The sequence below is a fragment of the Bombina bombina genome, chromosome 3 (genome assembly GCF_027579735.1).
Source record: "Bombina bombina isolate aBomBom1 chromosome 3, aBomBom1.pri, whole genome shotgun sequence".
NCBI lineage: Eukaryota > Metazoa > Chordata > Amphibia > Anura > Bombinatoridae > Bombina > Bombina bombina.
The window spans coordinates 1,264,085,364-1,264,093,155 of NC_069501.1; positions in this window are offsets into that span (position 1 = coordinate 1,264,085,364).

Here is a 7,792-nt window from a genome sequence, read left to right on the forward strand (position 1 = left end):
TGGCGATCCTCACGGTGGCGGTAGTCCTCGGAGGCATGGAGGCTTGTCTTCATCCGATGTCCAGCATATACATAAAATTGAATGCAAGGTAACGCAATCAATTTGGGGTACCTTGCATTCCTATTGCCTGAATTTTTCAAAACAGCCAATAGAATTAGAGCTACTAAAATCCTATTAGCTGTTTGAAAATTTGAAAATTTCCACCAATAGGAATGCAAAGTACCCCAATAGTTATGGGGTACCTTGAATTCAATCTGAAGGGTGCGGCGGACAATCGCATGAAGAGGAACCTCCATTCCTTCGCCAAGGACTGCTGCTGCCGATGACCACCACCGAGGATCGCCACATCTGGGAGGACCACTCTGGACCTCTGCTCTGTGCTGCCTTCACTGAGGATGAAGACCTTCTCTGCTAGACTAGCGAGGGCGCAAAATGCCAAAGTATATTGCGTAATTTTGGGTGCAAGATTTTTTGGTGCGAAGTTACGTTCGATGACACAAATTCATCATTTCCGGTCGACGCCGAGTCCTTTCACAAGATTGCGTCTTCATTGACACGAGTATCATTTCTGGATGTTGTTAGCGCCAATTTTTTTTCTAATATTTTCATTATTTTAAACCCCATTTCTATATGCCTCTTGCCTTTTTTCTCTTTCTGAGGGCTATGCTGTTTGCATTTTTTTTCTATTCCTGAAACTGCCATATAATGAAATTGATTATTTTGCTTTATATGTTGATTTTTCTCTTACATTTGCAAGATCTCTCAATCTGATCCTGTCTCAGAAATCACTGTTGGAACCCTGCTGCCTGATAACAGTTCTACCAAAGCTAAGTGCGTTTGTTGTAAACTTGTGGAGATTATATCTGCAGCTGTGGTTTGTAATAGTTGTCATGATAAACTTTTACATGCAGAGAATGTGTCCATCAGTAATAGTACATTGCCTGTTGCTATTCCTTCAACATATATTGTACAAGATATACCTGTGAATTTAAAATAATGTATTGCTGATTCTATTCAGAAGGCTTTGTCTGCCATCCACCTTCTAATAAACGTAAAGGTCTTTTAAAACTTCTCATACAGTTGATGAAATTTCAAACGACCTACAACATATTGAATTATCCTCCTCTAATGAGGATCTATCTGATTCAGATATTGACACTGGCAAATCTACTTATTTATTTAAAATTGAGTATATTCGTTCTTTGTTAAAGGAAGTGTTGATTACATTGGATATTGAGGAAACTAGTCTTCTTGATATTAAAACTAGTGAATGTTTAAATTCTGTTTATAAACCTCCTGTGGTTACTCCAGAGGTTTTGCCAGTTCCTGATGCTATTTCTGATATGATTTCTAAGGAATGGAATAGGCCTGGTACTTATTTTATTCCTTCTTCAAGGTTTAAAAGATTGTATCCTTTGCCAGCAGTTACATTGGAGTTTTGGGAAAAGATCCCCAAAATTGATGGGGCTATCTCTACTCTTGCTAAACGTATTACTATTCCTATGGAAGATAGTACTTCTTTTAAAGATCCTTTATATAAGAAACTTGATTTGTATCTAAGGAAAGCCTATTTATATTCGAGTCATCTTCTCAGGCCTGCAATTTCTTTGTCTGATGTTGCAGCTGCATCAACTTATTGGTTGAAAAATTTAGCGCAACAAGAATTGGATTCTGATTTGTCTAGCATTGTTCGCTTGCTTCAACATGCTAATCATTTTATTTGTGATGTAATTTTTGATATTATCAAAATTGATGTTAAATCTATCGGCTAGATTTAGAGTTTTGTTGGTAACGACCCGCGTAGCTAACGCTGGCTTTTTTCTGGCCGCACCTTTAAAATAACTCTGGTATTGAGAGTCCACAGAATGGCTGCGTTAGGCTCCAAAAAAGGAGCATATAGCATATTTAACGCAACTTCAACTCTCGATACCAGAGTTGCTTACGGACGCGGCCAGCCTCAAAAACGTGCTCGTGCACGATTCCCCCATAGAAAACAATGGGGCTGTTTGAGCTGAAAAAAAACCTAACACCTGCAAAAAAGCCGCGTTCAGCTCCTAACGCAGCCCCATTGTTGTCTATGGGGAAACACTTCCTACGTCTGCACCTAACACCCTAACATGTACCCCGAGTCTAAACACCCCTAATCTTACACTTATTAACCCCTATTCTGCCGCCCCCGCTATCGCTGACCCCTGCATATTATTTTTTAACCCCTAATCTGCCGCTCTGTAAACCGCCGCTACTTACATTATCCCTATGTACCCCTAATCTGCTGCCCCTAACACCGCCGACCCCTATATTATATTTATTAACCCCTAATCTGCCCCCCACAACGTCGCCTCCACCTGCCTATACTTATTAACCCCTAATCTGCCGAGCGGACCGCACCGCTATTATAATAAAGTTATTAACCCCTAATCCGCCTCAATAACCCTATAATAAATAGTATTTACCCCTATTCTGCCCTCCCTAACATCGCCGACACCTAACTTCAAACATTAACCCCTAATCTGCCGACTGGAGCTCACCGCTATTCTAATAAATGTATTAACCCCTAAAGCTAAGTCTAACCCTAACACTAACACCCCCCTAAATTAAATATAATTTTAATCTAACGAAATTAATTAACTCTTATTAAATAAATTATTCCTATTTAAAGCTAAATACTTACCTGTAAAATAAATCCTAATATAGCTACAATATAAATTATAATTATATTATAGCTATTTTAGGATTTATATTTATTTTACAGGTAACTTTGTATTTATTTTAACCAGGTACAATAGCTATTAAATAGTTAAGAACTATTTAATAGCTAAAATAGTTAAAATAATTACAAATTTACCTGTAAAATAAATCCTAACCTAAGTTACAATTAAACCTAACACTACACTATCAATAAATAAATTAAATAAAATACCTATAATTATCTACAATTAAACCTAACACTACACTATCAATAAATTAATTAAATACAATTCCTACAAATAAATACAATTAAATAAACTAACTAAAGTACAAAAAATAAAAAAGAACTAAGTTACAAAAAATAAAAAAATATTTACAAACATTAGAAAAATATTACAACAATTTTAAACTAATTACACCTACTCTAAGCCCCCTAATAAAATAACAAAGCCCCCCAAAATAAAAAAAAAATGCCCTACCCTATTCTAAATTACAAAAGTTCAAAGCTCTTTTACCTTACCAGCCCTGAACAGGGCCCTTTGCGGGGAATGCCCCAAGAAATTCAGCTCTTTTGCCTGTAAAAAAAACATACAATACCCAAGCCCCCCAACATTACAACCCACCACCCACATACCCCTAATCTAACCCAAACCCCCCTTAAATAAACCTAACACTAAGCCCCTGAAGATCTTCCTACCTTATCTTCACCATACCAGGTTCACCGATCGATCCAGAAGAGCTCCTCCGATGTCCTGATCCAAGCCCAAGCAGGGGGCTGAAGAGGTCCATGATCCGGCTGAAGTCATCACCCAAGCGGGAGCTGAAGAGGTCCATGATCCGGCTGAAGTCATCATCCAAGCGGGAGCTGAAGAGGTCCATGATCCGGCTGAAGTCTTCTATCAACGGCATCTTCAATCTTCTTTCTTCCGGATCCATCTTGCAGACCTCCGACGCGGAACATCCTGCTGGCCCGACAGACTACCGACGAATGAAGGCTCCTTTAAGGGACGTCATCAAAGATGGCGTCCCTCGAATTCCGATTGGCTGATAGGATTCTATCAGCCAATCGGAATTAAGGTAGGAAAATTCTGATTGGCTGATGGAATCAGCCAATCAGAATCAAGTTCAATCCGATTGGCTGATCCGATCAGCCAATCAGATTGAGCTCGCATTCTATTGGCTGTTCCGATCAGCCAATAGAATGCAAGCTCAATCTGATTGGCTGATCGGATCGGCCAATCGGATTGAACTTGATTCTGATTGGCTGATTCCATCAGCCAATCAGAATTTTCCTACCTTAATTCCGATTGGCTGATAGAATCCTATCAGCCAATCGGAATTCGAGGGACGCCATCTTGGATGACGTCCCTTAAAGGAGCCTTCATTCGTCGGTAGTCCCTTAAAGGAGCCTTCATTCGTCGGTAGTCCGTCGGGCCAGCAGGATGTTCCGCGTCGGAGGTCTGCAAGATGGATCCGGAAGAAGATTGAAGATGCCGTTGATAGAAGACTTCAGCCGGATCATGGACCTCTTCAGCTCCCGCTTGGATGATGACTTCAGTCAGATCATGGACCTCTTCAGCTCCCGCTTGGATGATGACTTCAGCCGGATCATGGACCTCTTCAGCTCCCGCTTGGGTGATGACTTCAGCCGGATCATGGACCTCTTCAGCCCCCTGCTTGGGCTTGGATCAGGACATCGGAGGAGCTCTTCTGGATCGAGCGGTGAACCTGGTATGGTTAAGGTAAGGTAGGAAGATCTTCAGGGGCTTAGTGTTAGGTTTATTTAAGGGGGGTTTGGGTTAGATTAGGGGTATGTGGGTGGTGGGTTGTAATGTTGGGGGGGGGGTATTGTATGTTTTTTTTACAGGCAAAAGAGCTGAATTTCTTGGGGCATGCCCCGCAAAGGGCCCTGTTCAGGGCTGGTAAGGTAAAAGAGCTTTGAACTTTTGTAATTTAGAATAGGGTAGGGCATTTTTTTATTTTGGGGGGCTTTGTTATTTTATTAGGGGGCTTAGAGTAGGTGTAATTAGTTTAAAATTGTTGTAATATTTTTCTAATGTTTGTAAATATTTTTTTATTTTTTGTAACTTAGTTCTTTTTTATTTTTTTGTACTTTAGTTAGTTTATTTAATTGTATTTATTTGTAGGAATTGTATTTAATTAATTTATTGATAGTGTAGTGTTAGGTTTAATTGTAGATAATTATAGGTATTTTATTTAATTTATTTATTGATAGTGTAGTGTTAGGTTTAATTGTAACTTAGGTTAGGATTTATTTTACAGGTAAATTTGTAATTATTTTAACTATTTTAGCTATTAAATAGTTCTTAACTATTTAATAGCTATTGTACCTGGTTAAAATAAATACAAAGTTACCTATAAAATAAATATAAATCCTAAAATAGCTATAATATAATTATAATTTATATTGTAGCTATATTAGGATTTATTTTACAGGTAAGTATTTAGCTTTAAATAGGAATAATTTATTTAATAAGAGTTAATTAATTTCGTTAGATTAAAATTATATTTAATTTAGGGGGTTTTAGTGTTAGGGTTAGATTTAGCTTTAGGGGTTAATACATTTATTAGAATAGCGGTGAGCTCCAGTCGGCAGATTAGGGGTTAATGTTTGAAGTTAGGTGTCAGCGATGTTAGGGAGGGCAGATTAGGGGTTAATACTATTTATTATAGGGTTAGTGAGGCGGATTAGGGGTTAATAACTTTATTATAATAGTGGTGCGGTCCGCTAGGCAGATTAAGGGTTAATAAGTGTAGGCAGGTGGAGGCGACGTTGAGGGGGGCAGATTAGGGGTTAATAAATGTAATATAGGGGTCGGCGGTGTTAAGGACAGCAGAATAGGGGTACATAAGGATAACGTAAGTAGCGGCGCTTTGCGGTCGGCAGATTAGGGGTTAATAAGTGTAGGCAGGTGGAGGCGACGTTGAGGGGGCAGATTAGGGGTTGGCGGTGTTAGGGGCAGCAGATTAGGGGTACATAAGTATAACGTAGGTGGCGGTCGGCAGATTAGGGGTTAAAAATATTTAATTGAGTGTCGGTGATGTGGGGGGGGGCTCGGTTTAGGGGTACATAGGTAGTTTATGGGTGTTAGTGTACTTTAGAGTACAATAGTTAAGAGCTTTATGAACCGGCGTTAGCCCAGAAAGCTCTTAACTACTGACTTTTTTCTGCGGCTGGAGTTTTGTCGTTAGATTTCTAACGCTCACTTCAGACACGACTCTAAATACCGGAGTTAGGAAGATCCCATTGAAAAGATAGGATACGCAATTGACGTAAGGGGATCTGCGGTATGCAAAAGTCGCGGCTGAAAAGTGAGCGTTAGACCCTTTCCTGACTGACTCCAAATACCGGCGGTAGCCTAAAACCAGCGTTAGGAGCCTCTAACGCTGGTTTTCATGGCTACCGCAAAACTCCAAATCTAGGCCTATGTCTTTAGCTATTTTAGCTAGAAAAGCTTTGTGGCTTAAATCTTGGAATGCTGACATGACTTCTAAATCCAGATTGCTTTTTCTTTCTTTCCAAGGTAATAAGTTATTTGGTTCTCAGTTGGATTAGATTATTTCAACAGTCACTGGGGGGAAGGGAGTTTTTTTGCCTAAGGATAAAAGACCTAAGGGTAAATCTAAAGCTTCTAACCGTTTTCGTTCCTTTCGACAAAATAAGGAACAGAAACCTAATCCTTTCCCAAGGAATCTGATTCCAATTGGAAACCTTCTTCAAATTGGAATAAATCCAAGCCATTTAGGAAACCAAAGCCAGCCCCAAGTCCGCATGAAGGTGCGGCCCTCATTCCAGCTCAGCTATTAGGGGGCAGATTAAGATTTTTCAAGGATGTTTGGACAAATTCTGTCCAAAATCAATGGATTCTGAGTATTGTCTCTCAGGGGTACCAAATAGGATTCAGAGTAAGACCTCCTGTGAGAAGATATTTTCTCTCCTGCATCCCAGCAAATCCAGTAAAGGCTCAGGCTTTCCTGAAGTGGGTTTCAGACCTGGAGTTTTCTGGGGTAATCATGCCAGTTCCGTTTCGGGAACAGGGTCTGGGGTTTTATTCAAATCTATTCATTGTCCCAAAGAAAGAAAATTCATTCAGACCAGTTCTGGATCTGAAAACTTTGAATTGTTATGTAACAGTACCAACTTTCAAAATGGTGACTGTAAGGACTATTCTGCCTTTTGTTCAGCAAGGGCATTACATGTCCACAATAGACTTACTAGATACATATCTTCCTATTCCGATTCATCCAGATCACTATCAGTTCCTGAGATTCTCTTTTCTAGACAAGCATTACCAATTTGTCGCTCTTCCCATTGGCCTAGCGACAGCTCCAAGAATCTTTTCAAAGGTTCTCGGTCCCCTACTCTCTGTAATCAGAGAGCGGGGTATTGCAGTGTTTCCTTATTTGGATGATATCTTGGTACTAGTTCAGTCTTTAAATTTTGCAGAATCTCGCACAAATCAACTAGTGTTGTTTCTTCGAAAACATGGTTGGAGGATGTTACAGAAGCATTAGTTATTTTGTTGTGAAGAAACTTATTTCCCAGCAGCAATGCCTGAACCAGCCAAGCCAGCGCCTAAGAAGGGCTCCAAGAAAACTGTAACAAGTATCATTTCATAAAGGGTTAACTCTGTTCAGTTTTGAGAAAACTATTTTCTGAGGCAGGTTTCCTAGCATATTGTGTACTGTAATTAAGTTTGTGATAAGCATTCACTGCTAGGTGATAAGAAGGACTCAATTGTTTTCTTGTGTGTACTTGTTATCTGCGGTGGCCTGTCCAAGGGCTTTGTCTAAATGTGTGATGGGGGATTTTATGCTTCCCCCCCTGGGAGTGCCCTGTGTGCATGTAACCTAAATAAAAAGCAGGCTGGGCATCCCAGTCCTCAGTTCTTGGTTGTCCCTCAATCGCAGCGTTGACTCGTTTTTGTGGGCAGAAGGGTATCCTAGCTGTACTACAGCTAAGGGGGATTATTCTACATTTGCGAGACTCATATAGAATACTATGGAAAGCAGTTTCTCCCCTCTTCAGCAATAGGAATCCAGGCTACTAAGCGGTCCATCTCTCAGCGAGACTAAGGGTAAC